Raw genomic sequence first — 19,126 nt, 5'->3', positions numbered from 1 at the left:
TGTGATCCCTTTCCCTCTGCTGCAACAACCAGCAATGTTCCTCTGGTGACTTCTGGATCATTCTGGTGTCTCTGACGTGGGGCAGAGCCATACCAGTCTTTTGTGGATCTGTAAGGTTAGTGAGAAATAAACCTTTGTTGCTTGAAGCCACTGGAATTTAGGGCTGTTTTGATACTGCAACATCCCAGAGCTTATACTGACTGTTCTAAGAACACGATAGCAGGAGCTTACAGCTAAGTGGAGAAGACAAACACTGCAGAACAATTATGCAAGGCTTTCTGCCTGTGATAGCTCTTGCCTTGCTTTGTCTTCACATTTCAGCCTCCCATACTGTCAAATTGCTATTAGTCCTCTGACACGAAGCTTCCCCTTTTCGTTGCCATGAAAAAATCTTTGTTTTGCTTGAGAGACTCTCGAATGCAAGCATGCATCGAAATCACCTAGAGGGCTTGTTAAACCACAGATAGCTGGTTTTAGCCCCAGACATTCTGATTCAGTAGGTCGTGGGTGGGGCCAAGAATTGCTTTTTTAACAAGCTCCCAGATGATGCACATGCTGCCATGTTGGGGACCATGCTTCTAGAACCACTGTTTTACTGGTTGTGGTTTTTAAGGATATGGGGGCATCCTCAATTTTTCAGTCTTTGTATACCCACTAGTTAATGTTAGGTTTGACTTTAGTCTTCGAAGGAAATGTTTAAGTAATACCAGGAAGGGAAAGAATGTTGGGGACCACGTGGGAAGGAAAAACACGGAGTCAGGAGTAGTGACATTCAGATCCCCAGGGGGCTTTGTGGACAGCAAAGCAAGGCAAGCAAGATCCTCAAGCTGGACTTTGAGTCCATGGAGCAATTCAACACTGATTTTATTGATTAGTGATGGGACCACATTGATCTGCTAAGAGCTGATCCCAGCAGAAAAAAAATGGCATTCAGTCCTCCCCGGAGCATCAACCTCCTACGTCCGGTTGTCTGCTCACATGGAAGTTTCCACCCTTCCAGAATTGGGTCCAGATGAAAAGTAAATATGTGGTATAGAGTGAAACATGTTGATCTAGGTTGATACAGGTTTGTCCCATTTTCTTGAGACAAGACAGAAGATAGCGGGACAATTTTCACTTAAAGTGCAGATAAAAATCAACTGTGTCTCATATGTCCAAGTCTTCTCCTGCCATTCCTTTTGGAGAACTAAGCATGGATGCTCTTTAACGAATAGCTTCTTTTCCTTCTAAAGTTTGTGGCCCTTTGAGGAAAAATAAGAATAACTAATTTTTTTCTACATCCCAGACACCATGCCAAAACCTTTCATTACTCATTATCTTACTAAATCCTAACTTGAACACTTTGGTGTAAGTATTGCTATTCTCATTTTTTTTTTTTTTTAATAGGTAAGAGAACACTGGGAGCTTCCCATCTTGCCCAGAGTTACCTGGCTAGTACACGGCAGCATGGAGCTTCAGACTGTGGCTGGCTGATTCCAGACAGAATAACGTGCCACAAACCCCGGTGGGGCTTACAATTAAACTTGAAATCCTCTTCTTTCTTCTGGGCATTTTCAAACCTCCCCTTTTGTGTCAAAAGCTCCAGCAGAGGATCGTTAGGTGACGGAATGAGCTGCAGCAAGGGGAAGCTGTAAGAATCATTCTAGGTAGATTGGTCTCCAAAATTAACGTGTTTTTGCCTCCAAAACAAAATGCGGGAGTTTCAGCCTTTGGGTGGTATTCCCAGGTTCATGCTCTTACTTTAACTTTTTTTTTTTTTCTGATGTTTTTAATTAAGACCAGAACCCTCACCTATTTGCCCAATAACTCAGTAAGCTATGTTAGCCAGATGGTAGGCCAATATCCTGTTTGGGACGGTGCGAGATGCTGGTTTAGAGAACTTTCTGCCCCATGCCCCAACAGCAATACCTTTCTTCAAGCAATATCGCACATGGTACCCCACTAGACAAAAGGCATAATAGTGATACTACTGAAGGCCCCCTCCTTTGCTGACCTTCCCTCCAGTCAGTGGCTCTAAGGACATGGGGGACCTCCTCTTCCTGATGGCTGGCCTCTCCATCACCCCTTGATGCCAGCGCCACTAACTAAACATTGACTGGACATTCAGCCTGGTTTCCACCCTTCAGCCCCACTGTGAAGTCCTCTCTCAGATCCCCCTGGCACTCCCAGGTCCTGAGAATTTTGGAGCCCCTATATGAATGAGTTTTCCTCTTACTTTCCCTTGGTTTTGGCATTTGGGGTCAGCTGAGTTGGTTTCCCCATGCCTATCTGCTTCTCAGCTTTTATGTGTACGAACGTACATATGCATGTATTATATCTGTAGAGTTGCTGTTCTTTTATTTTGGGGGGTTATGCCTTTAAAAACTCATGCTGGTCTTTTCCACGGAGATTATTTTGCTTCTGTGATTACAGTTGAATTTTCAGTATTTTGAATCCCATTCTTAAAAAAAAAATCTTTATCTGTTCTTGATTCATAATTGCCTGTTTGTGTTGCATCATTTTTGGGGTGTGTGTGTGTTTATATTAGCCATTACTTTGTCTCATTGAGGATTTAGGCCATACTATTTTTTTTTATTATCTTTTAAAAGAATTTAATTCCAGTATAGGTAACATACAGTGTAATGTTAGTGTCAGGTGTGCAGTGTAGTGATTCAGCCATTCTATACATTACTCAGTGCTCGGCACGGTAAGTGTGCTCTTTATTCCTTTATCTGTTTCACCCATCCCCCTGCCCACCTTCCCCCCATAACCATGTTTTTGGTTTGTCTCTCTTTTTTCTTTGTTCGTCTGTTTTGTTTCTTAATTCCACACATGAGTGAAATCATACGGTGTTTGTCTTTCTCTGACTTATTTTACTTAGCATTATATTCTCTAGCTCCTTCCATGTTGTTGTAAATGGCAAGATTTCATTCTTTTTTATGGCTGAGGAATATTCCATTCTATATATATATATATAAACCGCATCTTTTTTTGTCAACTCATTGATGGATGGACAGTCAGCCTACTTTCATAATTTTTTTTTTTTTATTTCCAGCATAACAGTATTCATTATTTTTGCACCACACCCCGTGCTCCATGCAATCCGTGCCCTCTATAATACCCACCACCTGGTACCCCAACCTCCCACCCCCCGTCCCTTCAAAACCCTCAGATTGTTTTTCAGAGTCCATAGTCTCTCATGGTTTCTTACAAATACTACTGCAATAAGCGTAAGGTGCATGTATCTTTTTGAATTAGTGTTTTCATATACTTTGGGCAAATACCCAGTAGTGGAATTACTGGATCGTATGGTAATTCTACTTTTAATTATTGAGGAACCTCCATACTGTCTTCCACAGGGGCTCCACCCATTTGCATTCCCACCAACAGTGAACAAAGCTTCCTTTTTCTCCACATCCCCACCAACACTGATTGTTCCTTGTGTTTTTTATTTTAGCCGTCCTGATAGGTGTGAGGTGATACCTTGTTGTGATTTTGATTTGTATTTCCCTGGTGGTGAATGATGTTGAGCATCTTTTCATGTGTCTGTTGGCCATCTGCATGTCTTCTTTGGAGAACTGTCTGTTCATGCCTTCTGCCCATTTTTAATTGAATTGTTCATATGTTGGTGTTGAGTTTTATAATTTCTTTATATACATTTTGGAGACTAACCCTTTATCACATATGTCATTTGCAACTATCTTCTCCCATTCAATAGGCTGTCTTTTAGTTTTGTTGATTATTTCCTTTGCTGTGAAGTAACTTTTTATTTTGATGGAGTCCTAATATTTTATTTTTGCTTCTGTTTCCCTTGCCTCAGGAGACATAGCTAGAAAAATGTTGCTATGGCCAATGTCAGAGACATTACTGCCTGTGTTCTCTCCTAGGATTTGTATGGTTTCAGGTCTCACATGTAGGTCCTTAATCCATTTTGACTTTATTTTTGTGTATGGTATAAAAAAGTGGCCCAGTTTCCTTCTTTTATGTGTTTCTGTCCAGTTCTCCCAGCACCATTTGTTGAAGAGATTATTTTTTCCTATTACATATTCTTGCCTCTTTTGTCAAAGATTAATTGATCATATCATCATGGGTTTGTTTCTGGGCTCTCTATTCTGTTCTTTTGATCTGTATATCTATTTTTGTGCCAGTACCACAGTGTTTTGATTACTACAGTTTTGTAGTATACCTTGAAATATGGGATTGTGATACCTCCAGTTTTGTTCTTTTTAAATAATTCTTTGGCTATTCAGGGTCTTTTGTTGTTCCATACAAATTCTAGTATTTTTTGTTCTACTTCTTTGAAAAATGCTATCTGCATTTTGATAGGATTGCATTAAATCTATAGATTGCTTTGGGTAATATGGACATTAAAACAATATTTGTTCTTCTGATCCATGAGCATAGATCATACTATTTTAAAGTAATTTTTTACAAAAGATTGAATTATTATTTAGAATCCTGTAAAGGGAAATCTTTCATTTATTCGATTTCTTGGCTTTTTTTTTTTCCAGCTTTATAAAGATATACTTGACATACAACATTTTATAAGTTTATAGTGTAAAACATGTTGATTTGATACACTTACATACTGCAAAATGTTTACAACTCTGGCATTAGTTAATGCCTCCGTCACATCACAAAATTACCATCCTTTTGTGGTGAGAACATTTAAGGTCTACTTTCATAGCAACTTTCAAGTATATAATACAGTATTATTAGCTGTGATCACCATGGTGTACATTAAATCCTTAGAACTTATTCATCTTACAACTGGAAATGTGTCCCCTTTGACCTACGTTTTCCCCTTTTCTCCCAGCCCCTAGCCCCTGGGAATCACTATTCTACTCGGCCTTTTTTTTAGATTCCACATATAAGTGAATATAGTATTTCTTTCTCTGCTTGATTTATTTCACTTACCATGATTCCCTCAAGGTCCATCCATGTGTCTCAAGTGCAGGATTTCATTCTTTCTCATGGATGAATAATATTTCATTACCTTATATTTATATTTTTATTTATGTTTATGTTTATTTATCCGATCTTGGCTTTTGTGAATAATGCTGCAAGGAGTGAGATATCTTCCAGTAGATGCCCAGAAGTGGAATGGCTGGAGCATGTGGCAGTTCTGTGTGCAATTTTTTGAGGACCCTCCATACTGTTTTCCCTAGCGGCTGCACCAGTTCGCATTCCCACAAGCAGTGCCCAGGTGTTCCCTTTACTCCACATCCTCGCCAACACTTGTTAGGTTATGTCCTGTCTTTTGGATGTGGTTATCTTTTCTGACGTTAGTTGTACTCACTTGCTTTGGAATTTTAATATTTGGAAGCTGAGAGTGGAGAGCAGTGTTGGTGTGTCCCGTCTTATTCTCATTATACACCTCCATACAGTTTCCTCCGTTCCCCCCAAAGGACCCATGGCTCAGAACCAATGTTATACTGATGACTTAGAGCTCTGCTTCTCTAGAGATGTTGCAGATCAGATTCCCGAGATTATGGACAGCTGCCTCTGCTTCCTCTGGCCTTCCCTCTAGGTGACAGGAGGGGATGCCAACTCTAGTGCCAGTTTTCCTGCAGGGGCTTGGCTTTGGTCTTCCAATATCCTCAGGGACCATTATGTCACCCAAGCCCAGTGGACTTAGAGCTGCTGCTGGTTTTGTCTTGTGTTGTAATGTTTCTGAGTGTTTCAATCTCACCTCCTCAGTAGGGTAAGCCTTGTTCTATTTTTATTTTTTGAGTGAGGTCAAGACTTGAGTATTGTTTTGGGGGAGATGAAGTTTCTGTGTGGTTCAAATGCCATCCTGCCCACAAATAATGTCCTTTAGTTTCTATGGTATAAAAATGTGCAAGACACACCTCCCTATTGCTAATATTTACATGTTTTATGACATTAACTTCCACAAATTATTGAATTACTAGGCTAACAGAGCTTAGGTCTCTTTACCATAGAGACCTCTGCTCAAACCTTTCTGCAATAGAGTTTAAAGTAAGTAAGGAGTTAAGGGCAAAAAGAAATTCTCTTCTGCCACAAAATAAGTGTTTTTTCGAGTCGGCACGATGAGTTAACATTGATCTTATTTCTGAACTTCTGTAGCTTGAAACCTTTAAAGGTATTTTAGTGTTTAGCTCTTGGACTTTAGTTGCTGTCTTAAGGGCTTAGCTTCAGACTATCCCCTCCTGCATGGGGCCTTTTCTGACTGTTTGAACGTGTCTCTTCACATGCTTTCTTCTACTGCTGCACGCAGACACAATCAGAGTTTGCACCTTATAGAGTCTCATGTAATTATGCACTTTTTTGGGGGGGGGTGGCGGGGAAGTGGTTGAGCTGTAATTATTCTGTATGTGTTCCAGTCTTACCTCCTCAATGGTGTTGTCTTACAAGGGCAGACTGTGTTTTGTTACTTTTGTGAGCACGCTCTGATGGCTTATGTAACAAAGAGATGGGTGCTGAGCAAGGTCTTACTTTCTCGGAGATGAGTGGGACTTCTCCAGCCCGCGGTACCTCCTTAGCTGGGTGTGCTGATCTGGATACGTCCCTCAAGAATGTACCTCCCCGACCAGAAGGCGTTGTATAGTGTGATTTATATTTTATGTATCCAGTGTGATAGGGTGTCAATTTATCAGCTAATCATAGAATTGGAAGGAAACATTGGGGACATACAATCCAGTGGTTCTCAAATGTGTTTTAAGTCAGGGAGCACTGCCTTTAAAAACCCCAATATAAAATGGATGAAAGAGGTCGTGGTAAACCTCTTCTTTCTCCATGCAATCCAAGAGAGAAATACAGACACACTTTGCCTTCACTCTCTTACCACTCTTTCCTCCATCTCTTGGGATGTGACCCAACGTGTAAACGGAGAACCCAGAGTCCACAGAACATATTTGAAAACTCTGATCTACTTCATACCCCTTATTTGTACAAACTGAGACCATCCCCCTGCCCCTTGGAGGGGGAAGGTGTCTTGTTTAGTCTCACAGCAGGTTGGATTTAGGGATGGCTCTTTATCCAGTTCCCTATTCTTACTGCCTTTTCTACGTGATAGGGTCTCCTAATAGAGGTAGAAAAAATCCGAGAATTTAAATTGAACTGTTCATAGAAATGTTATGGGGTGCTCCCTTTTTATGCTGTGCCTCCAGATACCTCCTCTTGGGGTGAACCCTACATAATGGAGCCTTTGCAGCCCACCCTCAACCCCACTAGCTCAGACCCTGGGGACAGGCAGCTTCCTGAAACAAGTGAGAAAGCTTCAGCTTCATTCAGTCTTCCAGAAAGTTTTTCACCAAAGCCTAACTATTTAACTTAGCTCAGTTCTTCCTTCTAGCCCCCACTAAGTTTCTGACTCACCCACAACACACCTGTCCAGGAAATCTTCACTAAGAGTACAGCTGAGCAGAGGGGTGGGTCTGGAGGGACTCCGGTGCTAGGTGAGAAGGTTTAGGAACATGCCGGTGCTAGGTGAGAAGGTTTAGGAACATGCTAGTTTATATGGTTTTCTAGGTTAAAAAAAAAAAAAAATTCAGTGAGACTTCCTACCAAATTTTTGAATTCAATTTTTGAATAGTTCACCAAAAATCCAGAAACCAAGGGGTGCCTGGTGGCACAGTTTGTTAAGTCTCTGACTCTTGATTTTGGCTCAAGGTGGAGCCCCTTTTCTGGCTCTGTGCTCAGTGGGGATTCTGCTTGTCCCTCCCCTCTGCTCCTCTTCCTCTCTCTCTCAAATAAAGAAGTTAATAAAATCTTAAAAAAAAGAGAGACCAAGATTCTAGACAGATTCAGGGTTTAAAAAAATATATTCATAGAAAAGTCAATAATTAGATTTCTTAAAAGAAGTTAATAATCTTCAGGGTATGGAAGAAAACTGATAGACAACAGCTATGAAGCTTTCATTATATCCTTCAGCTAAATTAATGAACATATTTAGAGAGGATTATAGTCCAAAAGGTACTTTTAAGGATATCATCTCATTGAATTTTTACACCACCACTGAGAGGAACGTCTTCATAGAACTATTTTACAGATGAGTAAATTGAGGCTGGGAGCAGATAAATAACCGCTTGCCCAAAGTCCCACAGGCCAAAGCAGTGAAGATAGGCCCCTAGTTCAGATGCTTCTGTTTCTGGATTTCATATTCTTTTGTGCCCTTTAAAAGGCAGACTGCTGGACAGGACAGACGATTGATCTGAGCCAGTTCGGTAGTTTTTATGTACAGTGATGCCTCATTAATCTCATATTACTGGGGAATGAGCTGTTCTACATAAGTGAATATTTCATGTAATGGAAGCATTAAGCACTAAAGCTTAACATAAAACTTAACCATTTTGAAGGGAATCTTTCTGGCTTGCATTAGACATTTTTGTTCTGTAGGTCACTTCCTGCGCCAGCCCCATTTTCTCTGTCCCCAGTCCTTGTTGTCTGGCTTCTGCGGAGCTAACCCTGTCCAGGCTTGGGCCAATGAAGCCACGGGCCTGGGTGTGCGTGGATAGTCCCTGCCTCGGTGGAAACTGGAACCTGAGTTTGGGGCTCCAGTCGCTTATGGAAATGTGGATGGATTTAAGCCTGAGGACCTTCCTGATCACTGAGCTGTCACTACCCAGTCTCCCCCCCTCATGGCCTGGACAGCAGATGCTGTGGAGCTGTTCTGTAAGCACCTGCTGCTCAGTTTTCCATAAGAGACTATAGATTCTGAAGGGCAGGCTGGTTATTGTCTAGCAGATCTGGCGGCCTAACCCATACTCTCCATGGCCATTTGACCCAAGACAGAGCCCTGCTTCAATATTGATATTCTTATTTAAAGACTTGTGCCTTCACCTGATTTTAAGATGCCCATAAACCAGAGTATCTTTGTTGTGTCTCACCCACCTCTTTGGACATGTCCCTTGGACTTCGGTGATGGCTCAGGGCATCCTGGGTGGGCAGATCTGGCTAGTTTTCCTTAGTTCTCATACTTGATTGTGGCATGCTCTACTCTTTAGGTGAAAACTTCCAAGCATAACCATGGGCTTGGGTCAGGCCGTTTATGATAATCTGATTTCGTTTTTAAAGTCACTTAAAACTTTTATCAACATTGGAAGGCTGCTAAAGGAAACAAACAAATCAGGGCGCCTGGGTGGCTCAGTGGGTAAAAGCCTCTGCCTTCGGCCCAGGTCATGATCCCAGGGTCCTGGGATCAAGCTCCACATCAGGCTCTCTGTTCAGCGGGGAGCCTGCTTCCCGGCCCCCCACTCCCCACCCTCTCTGCCTGCTTCTCTGCCTACTTGTGATCTCTGTCTGTCAAATAAATAAATAAAATCTTTTTTTTTTAAAAAAGGAAACAAATAAACAAACAAGCAACCAAACCCGAAGTCCCCTGCTCTATTCTTCTGTAAGCTTTTGAGTGTTGTGTTAGTGCTTGACTTAACCAAATTTTATCATTTTCCACTTTTTATTGGCTTTTTATTATGAAGATGAGGACTTCACATCCTTATATGATCCAGCATCCTTGCTTTCCCTCCTGTTTTCAAAAGAATTTGATAATTACCTCAAAATGTTTAATTAAAGCCGTATAAAATGTTTGCCTGATTCTCTGGTATTTTATGATTATACTTCCTTTCTTATTCAAAATATTTGGCTTCCTGGAGTTAATAGTCAACTTTATTTCCCCCAACCTACTTCTTTGTCTATGCTCTTAACACTGATTGTTTTCCAAGTTTCCAGCTCCAGTGACTAGCCAGCCCAAAGCATCAGCGTTCCTTTGTTCTTGGGAGATGTTCTTCTGGGAGTTCTCAGTCCTCCTGCTCCTCTCTGACCTTGTTGTGACCTAGACCTGCTCTACAGATGTGCTCTTGGCTCTTCTTTTTGCTTCTCTCCTGAGATGTGTTTCTTATTTATTAAATCCCACCTCTTTCCCACCCTTGGTATATGCCCCGATTTCAGTAGAGCATATCCTCCGGTAGTTTCTTGAGAAAGCATTCATGAGAAATATTTTTTGAGACCCTGAGAGTGTTGATACGTATTATTACCTCTTCGCACATAACTCATGATTTGACTGAATGTAGCATTCTGGGATGCAGATATTTATTCAAAATTTGAAGCTGTTGCTCCATTGACTTCTAGCTTTGACTCTGTTGTTGAGAATCAGATGACATTCATATTTGCAATCGTTTGATGTGAGCTAGTTATTTATAATTTGAGGATTTTAGTATCTTCTCTTTATCCCCAGCGCTCTGAAATTTCACATCAGTGTAACTTGACGTGGGGGTTTCTTTATTCATTGTGCTATACATTCAATAGACTTTTATAACATGAATATTTATGTCTCCCACTTATGAGAATATTTCATGCACCAATATTTTGATAACTTCCCTTTATTTTACCCTGTTTTCTTTTTCTGGAGCTCTATTACACAGTGCTTAGACTTCCTGAGCTGACTGATACTCCAGTTTCCTCATATCTCCTACTGTCTGACTGTCTTTTTGTTCAGCTTTCTGAGTAAGTCTTTTTACTCTCCATTCCAAAATTTTGATTGAATTTTTTTCTGGGGACTCTCTTATCCAGCTATCACATTGTCAAACTGTAATTGTTCTGATTTGTCTTCTGTTCCTTAAAAAATGTACCTTTCTGTTCTTTTGCTATGAAGGGTATTTTCCCCATCTCTTTAGGGCTATCAGTTACATACGTTTAAAGTTTTCTTCCTCCTTCGCTGCCTTGATTTCCTCTGGGTTCTTTTTCTGTTTGTTTTGGTCTTGGTTTTCCTTATTGGAGGCTTACTTCTGGTGCTTTGGGTCTGATTATATTGGAGCAGACTGGTTACCTTTTGGGAGGGGAGGAGCAGGGCTTGTCAACTATATGATGTGGCTGGGTGGGGATCCAAGTGCTCATGGGAAAACCCTACATTGAGAGTGTAGTATGTGTAAATACTGAGCGTCAGGGTTTAGAGATTTTTTCTCTGGGTATAGTCTGTTTCCCCCAGTAAGAGTCCTCCAGTTTCCTGCCTTGTCCTAGTTCCTCTCATTTGAGTCTTTCCAGGGATCTGAGGCCTGACCTAGCTGGCTTCTCACTGGCTTCCTTCTGGAGGCCCTTGCTGTTTTGCTGTATCAGCTCTAATCATTTCATTTGATCCTTTCTAGCTTAGAAATGTTGGGTGATATCTCTTGTCCACTGTGGATATTTTTCTCTCTCCTTTTCCTTGTGGAAATCATATACACACATTTCACACTCCTGTCCTTTTAAGTAGGGTATTAGGAGGGAAGCAGAGATAAGCCCTGCATTCCCTCTCCCGTGTTTAACGAGATGTCATCATTTGCTATCTCAGTGAGAGCTTACCGAGTGTAGTTTAAATTTCCCCTGCTTTCTTGGACACCCATGTGGATATTAACTGCAGTGTGTGTAAGTCTTTGAGAGGTCCTTCAAGGGTGTATGGTTATGGGTACCTGTAGTATTTCCCTACCCACTGTGCTTAAAACAATCGTATCTGCTTTTTGTAGGTATTGCTCTCGTTCATTCATTCTCCTTCCTCTCTTCATTCATTTAGCATTTATTGTGCATATACTATGTACCCAGCCCTGGGTATATAGCAATGAACCAGATAAAATCCTGACTTCTTGAAGGTTTCTGTTTTCTCCCTTGGGCTTTCACTTCTTATCATTGTCAGTGGTCTTGCCTGTTTCAGCTAATTTTCCCCTCCTAATGTGGTGTGAGCCCAGCAAATAGAGCAATCAAGTTACTGGACCAGTGTAGCAAGGAAGAATAAATTGATGGTGAGCCTGTGCCTACCAGCTTCTGGGAGGTATAAAATGTATGGACTTTGTAACATCGGCTGATGCTTTTCATGGGTTCTCTTTCTCTCTTTTTGCCCTCCTTTTGAGTCATGGTTATATTTTTGATAGTTAAAATAGTCAGAAGAGGGGCTTCTGAGTATAACGCTTGTTTAGGATCAAGGAATTTTAGAGCTGGGGGATATCTTTGAGGGCACGCAATAAAATCTTTTTATTTTATAGTTGTGGTAGTTCATGCATGCCTAGAGAGGTAAAAAGAATTGCTCAAGGTCACCTGGTTAGTGATTGGCTGATCCAAGGCTGGAGCTGGGAGCCCTGGGGGCTTTGCACGAAGAAACACTCAGATTTATAACCTTCAGAAGCTTGCATGGAAAATGAGCTGCCAGTTCAGCTAGTGGGAAATGGCAACAGTGATGAGGCTCACTCTTCAGAAGGAAGAAAGTGGATCTCATTAGCATACCGGGGCATCTTCGGCTAGAGCCAACCCGAGGCTGAGGCAGAAAGAGCTTTAATGTCCGCACCCCTCTTCTGTGTAATGTAATTACATCTTCACTTCAGCTTAACTGGAAAAAGAGCTTGAATTTACACTGCACACGATTTTTACGTGATTTCTGCTGATCACTGTTTAACAAGGTATTCCACGGGAGAAGTTTGTTAGCTTTAATAGCCCTTAAATTACTTATGGCAATTACCTGCCTTACTTTCAACTCCATGGAGGTTATTAAAATGCTCTCATGGCAACTGTAAAGAAATATAAAAATGGGTAAAGATGAAATTATACCCTTTCCCTGAAGGCGTTTTCTTGGAATGTATTTGCATTGCTTTTATACAAGGGGAGGCATTTAGTTCAAGATAAATATCCTAACCACAGAGGCTTAATCAACCTAAAAGCAGACATATCTCATTAAAATTTTTTTTTTCTCATCCCACAGGTTTATTCCAGTGCTGTCCTCACAGAGGTAACTGGGAAGTATTTCAGCTGAGATTTAATAAGCGTTTGCTGAGCCTCTAGCGTATGTGAGCCGCTGTACCAGATAATGTCACATACACTATTCCATCCGAATTCAAAGAACCCCTGCGAGCGATGTGAAATTCTACCCATTTTACAGATCAAGAAACTGAGGCTCATAGAAGGGTGGAAAACACAAGATGACAGAAACAGTGAGTATAATAGATGGGATCTCAATTCAATCTCGATTCCAGCACAACTTACACATTGTTACCACTACCCCTACTAATTGCGTGACCTTACCCATGGTCAGAAGTCCTTCTGTGATATTGTTTGCAGGATTCCCAGGAGGTGTTTTTTTCTTCTAGCTGATCACTGAAATGCCATTGCTTCTTGTCCTGTGGGCTTACGTGCTTTCTTTCTGGGATTCTCTTGCAGAAACCAAAACCCAGATTTGAGGAAAGCTTTACATGAGTCTCTAATCCCCGAATGCCTTGCTTACTCCCAATGCAGTCTGTGGGCCACTAGCATTAGCATCGCTGGGAACAAGTTAGGAAAGTAGACATCACTGGGAACATGTTAGGAAAGTAGACTCTCAGGCCCTGCCTCAGACCTACTCAGTTGAAATCCACATGCCAACAAGATCGCAGGTGATGCACGTGCAGAGTCGAGTCTGGGAAGCACCGTTCAAGTCTGAGGGCGTCTGCCAGAGACTTCCATTTGAAGTTATTGATCACGGGGAGGCATATGGAGAGACGGAGAGAGGACTGGGCAGAGGGGAGGGTTCTGCTTCATGGGAGGACTTGCCATGTGGATCCCACCAACATCCTCATCAGGTCTGAGAATCGCTCTGAGTAACTAATACCAGAGGGAGGTAGTCCATGCACAGCCATACCGCAATCCCTTCCTTACGATGCTTGTTGTGATTATTTCCTTAAAAATAACCTGCAGCGTTTTCCTGTGAAATGGTCGGATGTGTCTCTGCCTCCTGTGGTCAGGACAACCTCTCCAAACCATGCCTCCCTAGTCTTTTCTTTTCATCCTGTCCTCTCCCCGGGGTTCCTATGTTTCTGTCTCTCTCTGATTTAGTTCTGAGCATCCTGATCCGAAAATCTCCTAGAAGCTTCTCACTGGACGTACCTAACTCCAAATGCATCGCCTGCCCTCTTCTCCGTCAACAGAGCTGTTTTCATCAGTGGTCAATGGTGACACTGATTTATTAATCCAGTCAGTCATTCTGCAAGGAGTTACTATACAGATGCTATGAGTTGGTCACTGTTAATGATCCTGTTTTTAAAGGCTGACACCCCAACAGAGCAGGTGAACACACAAACCCAATTATACCACAGTGTGCTAAGAGTGAGGTTAGTCTGCACCGTTCAGTTCAGCATCCATTACCCGCACATAGCCCCTGAGCCCTGGAAATGCAGCCATCGTGATTGAGACATGCCATAAGTGTACAGACACACCGTTCTGGAAACTTCGACTGAAAAAAAAGATAATGCAAAATACCTCAATATTTTCTTTTCTTTCTTTCTTTCTTTCTTTTTTTTTAAATTAAGGATTGATTTACTTATTTGAGAGAAAGCTTGAGAGATCACAAGCAGGACAGGGAGAGAGAATCTCAAGAGGACTCTGCACTAAGCTCAGAGTCTGACTTGGGGCCTGGGCTCAGACCCTGAGATCACAACCTGAGCCAAAACCAAGAGTTGGTTGCTTAACTGACTGTGCCAACCAGGTGCCATCTCAATATTTTAAAAGTATTTTTTTAAAGATTTATTTGAGAGAGAGAGAGCATGCAAGAAGGAGGAGGGGCAGAGGGAGCAAATCCTCAAGCAGTCTCCCAGCTGAGCGAGGAGCCAGACGTGGGGCTTGATCTCATGACCCTGAGCTCATGACCTGAGCAGAAACTGAGAGTCAGAGCCACCAGGGAACCCTCAACTTTTTTTTTTTTTTTTTAAATACTGATTACATGTTGAATTGATCCTGTCTGGGATATATTAGGTTAAATAAAATGTATTTTCGAAATTAGCTTGACCTGACTCTTTTTTAAAATCCTGTATCTAGGCTATTTAAAATTATACATTGGCAGGCATTGTATTTCTTCTTCTTGTTGTTTTTAATTTTTTAAATTTTTAAAATTTATTTTCAGCGTGACAGTATTCATTGTTTCTGCACCACACCCAGTGTTCCATGCAATCTGTGCCCTCTCCAATACCCACCACCTGGTTCCCCCAACCTCCCCCCCCACCCCTTCAAAACCCTCAGATTGTTTTTCAGAGTCCATAGTCTCTCATGGTTCACCTCCCCTTCCAATTCCCTCAACTCCCTTCTCCTCTCCATCTCCCCTTGTCCTCCATGCGATTTGTTATGGCGTTGTATTTCTATTGGGTCATGCTCCTTATGGGTTCTGGAGTATAGTCGAACCACAGAGTCAGGGAAGGTTTTAAAAGGGGGAAGGGGCAATAGGAGTTCTCCAGGTGAAGGAGAGAGTTCACTGTGGCTTTGGTGACCAGGAGAGCCTGTGAGTTGCAGTGCAAGCAAATGAACGGAACGGTCGTTTTTCCATTCCCAGCAACTAGGTGGCAATGGAGGAAGATGGGAAGCTTCAGGATGTGTCCAGCCAGAGAAGCAGAGTTCTCTCTTGCACAGTCACATTCTCGAACAGAGCCCTGCCCTCTGCCTTGTTGTCCCACTGCCCGGCTTTCTGAAGAAGCCCCCTCACTTCCCTGCACTCCCCTCAAAGTGAAGCCCTTGCTTCTAAGTGCAGACTGCAGTGTGAGAGAGTGAAATAAAATTCATTCCTGACTGCAGACGAAGGGCTAAGGATAGTTCAAGGTTTATGTGTGTTGTTCTGTTGTCTCTGCTAAGTGATGACTTAAAATCAATTATAATCAAATGGAAAGAGGCAGAAGTTGCTGATCCCTGAGACTTGGGGCAGGACAGGGGAGGCCGGGATTTCTTTCTCTCATTTCTTTCCCTTTCCGTAAAACTTGACACTTGAGATCCCAGGTTTACCCTGTGGTTGAGAGTTCTGAGGTGTGGCGTGTTTTTAGTAGATGGGAGACTTCTACCTCAAGTCTGTCAGAGTGAGGGCTGTGGGATCGCACAGGGGAGGGAGGGCCTGTCCCTCAGTAGAGCAGCAGCTGGGGGGTCTCTTTATCTCCCTTCTGTTTGGGGCAAACGCAGGGCTCCTCTGGGAGGTCCCAGGACTACAAAAGACAGGGGTCAGCGATGTAGGTAACCTTGAGAGAAAGATCTCGTAGGGGAGAGTAACCTGAGATTTTACCTATAGACTGAGAGCTGGTTCTGGAGGCAGTGTGCACTTTATTCAGTAAACATTTATCAGGTTATTTCTCTATTTCTCTGGGGGTGGAGGAAAAGGAAGGAAAACACTATAATCCTATGAGATTAGGTATTTTTGTCCCTATCTGATGGATGAGAAAACCGAGGTTACATTCTTTGCTCCGGATGGTCTTAAACTCCAGGTCACTAACCGCAGCTTTGTTTTCTTATCCTCTCCAAAGCCTCCCCCTGACACCCTTTGCTCAGTTCTGTCCATTTCTACTCTCTTGAGGCCCCCAGGTCCTTGTTGGTCCTGAGAGGGAGGGCTTGGGAGGGGCATCTGAGGCAGGCTCTGAGCAGTATGTGTTGCAAAGGGTAAGCAGTGGGGGTCAGGTCTTGAGTAAGCAAGCTTAGCAAATCCTGCCCAATGCCCTCCTCCAGACAGCAATTTTTTTGGGGTGAAGGGAGGAAACACTGCTAACAACACAGTTCTCTGTATTTTTATTCTTTTTTCTTCTGTGACTTGGTGTCTCAGACTGACCACCAATACGTTTATGATATAAAGTAAAATTTTCTCTAGCTTATCGTATAATACGCCATAATCCCCATCCCCCAGGCCAGCCAAAGCACCTGCAGAGCACCCAGTTCTAAGCTCTGGCTGCCAGATGTCTGAATCCAACCCTGAAAAGTCAGCTTTGAATTTTCAGGATCCAAACTATGAGAATATTCAGACATATAAGTAAAATAAGTTTATACCGTTTTGGCTGATAAATATTTATCAAGTATGTGAGGTGTTTTTGCTGAAACCATCTGGCAAGTCTGCCTCTTCGCTTTACTCCTTCAGACATGCCAGAGTTTAATGTCTGGATCTTTATATCCACCCCACCCCCGTTAAAATGGTGAAGAGTTGATCCCTAATGAGATGGTATTAGTAGGTAGGACTTGGGCGAGGTAATTAGGTTTAGATTAGGTTAGGAGGATGGAGCCCATGATGAGATTAGAGTCATCATAAGGAGAGGGAGACCCTGGCGCTTCTTTACCCTTCTTGTGGGGACACAACAGAAAGGCAGCCATCTGCCAGTCTTGCAAGAGCCCGACCAAGCTGACACCCTGATCTCGGACTTTCTAGTCTCCAGAACTGTGAGAATTAATTGTCTGTTGTTTAAGCTGCCCGGTGTTGGTATTGTGTTGTGATCGTCTGAGCTGATCAAGACAAGACCTAAATACCACATCAAGGTGAGCATGAAAGAAAGGAAGGATTTCACCATCCAAGAGAAAAGGCAGCTACGGAGGTCTGTAGAAGTCTCATTCTGCCCCTGACAGATGTGGAGAGTGTGAGCCCAGAAGAGGGAACGTGGCTGAGTAAGGAAGACTGTGTAGTAGACACGGCCGGGCTGGGAGCAGGCTTCCTGAGGGAGGGTCCCACAGGGCTGCCTTCAGAGAGGCTGCTTCAGTTAGGAAGCAGAGAACAGGAAAATCCCATAGCCTCTTTCATCAAAGAGAACTCGGTCTTTGCTCTGAGCTAGGATGGCTGTGCTGTGTGGAGGAACTCACGCAGGTCTGGGTAGGGATTTGGCATTCAGCATCACACTCCACCATGGAGAGGGTCTGCTGCCTCAGACAGAGGCTCTGAAATTTTCGGGACCTCCCTCTCGCTGTCGGTGGATGAGGGGCCTGTAGGACTTGCTGGATTAATCAGGTGAGGTGTGGAGAGATGTCAAGAGACCCTCTGGAGAATCAGATCAATACCACACATGAAAACAAAGCTGACTTTGAAGCCCCTGAGTTCACAAAGGAAAGTTTCTTTGCTGCTAAGACAAGGTAGAACAACACAAAAACGGTTAAAAATAGTTCAGGAATTTTCTTTTTTTTTCCTTCAGAAAGCTTTGGCTTTGGGAAGGGATTTTTCCCGGAGTGTATCCGGGCATGTATGGATCAATAGGAGGCAGAGAGAACTGTGAAGGTAAACGAGTTTGCTTCTGTTGCTTGACTGCTAATCTGGAAAGCCGCCTCTCTCTGTCCCGGCACGGAAGACTTACGCTTCTGACTGCTGATGGCTACATGAGCCCTCTCTTCCCGGCCTGGGCTCTCGTTCTGGAGCTCTCCTCCTTCCCACCCCAATTTATAGGTGCCTAGTCTATCCACCCTCACCACCATTCCTTCAAAGCCTTGGTCACAAGTGCTTGAAGCTCGTTAGGTAGCCAGATCCTGCTCACGAAGGTTGTGTTGGCTATCAATGCTTTACTCACAAGAGAGGCTAATGCTCTGTGGTTTGATTCAAGTGATTTACGGCCTGGATGCCTCCATTTTCTTATCAATGAATAACTGAGTCGTGCTCTACCAACCTGAAGATGGTGGCAAGATTCAAAACCCTTGTGAATGAATGAATGAATGGATGGATGGATGGAAGAGTGAATGAATGAATGAAAAGGCCCTTGTCAAACTGTAGCATGCCTTATAAAATGTAAGATAACATTAGTAAATACTTAGTTTAAAGAAGTAATTATCTGAGTTCATGTCACGTTAAGGGGAAGATAATTATTGGTAGGTGCCTCCTCAAAGCACCTTCTGACTTGCCCATGTAGGCCCATCATTTCTCCACCTGTGCCTCAGTTTTTCCCTACTCCTTTGTTTAATCCCTCTTCTTCTAGAGATAGGAGGGAGGTCCCAAGGTGACCTAACCCTTTGTGAACTCTAACATAGAGATGGAACAATGAGCCAAGGCAAGCCTTACCCGAGCTGACCCAGAGTGGAACTGGGGGCAGCCATGGGAGAAGAATCCGAATACTTTGTCTTTTACTCCTTCCAGGGGCCTACCTGAGCCCTAGACTGGACTCTCTTGGGAGTAGATGTTGGACAGGACTTTTCAATTGCCCAGAATTGGTAGGGGTCCAAAAATGAGGTTGAAGAGGTACCGCATGAGCCACATTCTAAAGAGAGAAGTTAAAAATGCATCCCTCTTCTGGCCCAGCCTTACTGAGAGGTGGCAGCTGTCTCGGGCAATGTTCCCCACTCATGGCTATGCAGGAGTTCATTGCTCTGAGAAGACATGGGGGATGGGAGAGAGTTATCAGGGTCCAGAGCCTCGGGGCCTCAGGACCCTGGGAAAGGAAGAGAGCCTTTTCCCAAGGCTGAAGGAGGGCAGGGGAGGGCTCCAAGAGTA

At 43.0% G+C, this 19,126-nt stretch overlaps 1 long non-coding RNA gene across 1 annotated transcript in view; it reads left to right on the top strand.

Moving 5' to 3' along the window:
- Positions 1 to 1,397: 1,397 nt before the first annotated feature.
- LOC116595835 overlaps positions 1,398 to 19,126 on the top strand; it is a 72,420-nt gene continuing 54,691 nt past the window's right edge. The window contains exons 1-2 of the long non-coding RNA XR_004287881.1: positions 1,398 to 1,504; positions 12,662 to 12,890. This is a non-coding gene — a long non-coding RNA (uncharacterized LOC116595835). The remainder of the gene's footprint in view (positions 1,505 to 12,661; positions 12,891 to 19,126) is intronic.

The sequence above is a fragment of the Mustela erminea genome, chromosome 7 (assembly GCF_009829155.1).
Source record: "Mustela erminea isolate mMusErm1 chromosome 7, mMusErm1.Pri, whole genome shotgun sequence".
Taxonomy (NCBI): domain Eukaryota; kingdom Metazoa; phylum Chordata; class Mammalia; order Carnivora; family Mustelidae; genus Mustela; species Mustela erminea.
Note: the sequence above shows the minus strand (reverse complement) of the source record. Positions and strands in the feature narration are given on the sequence as shown.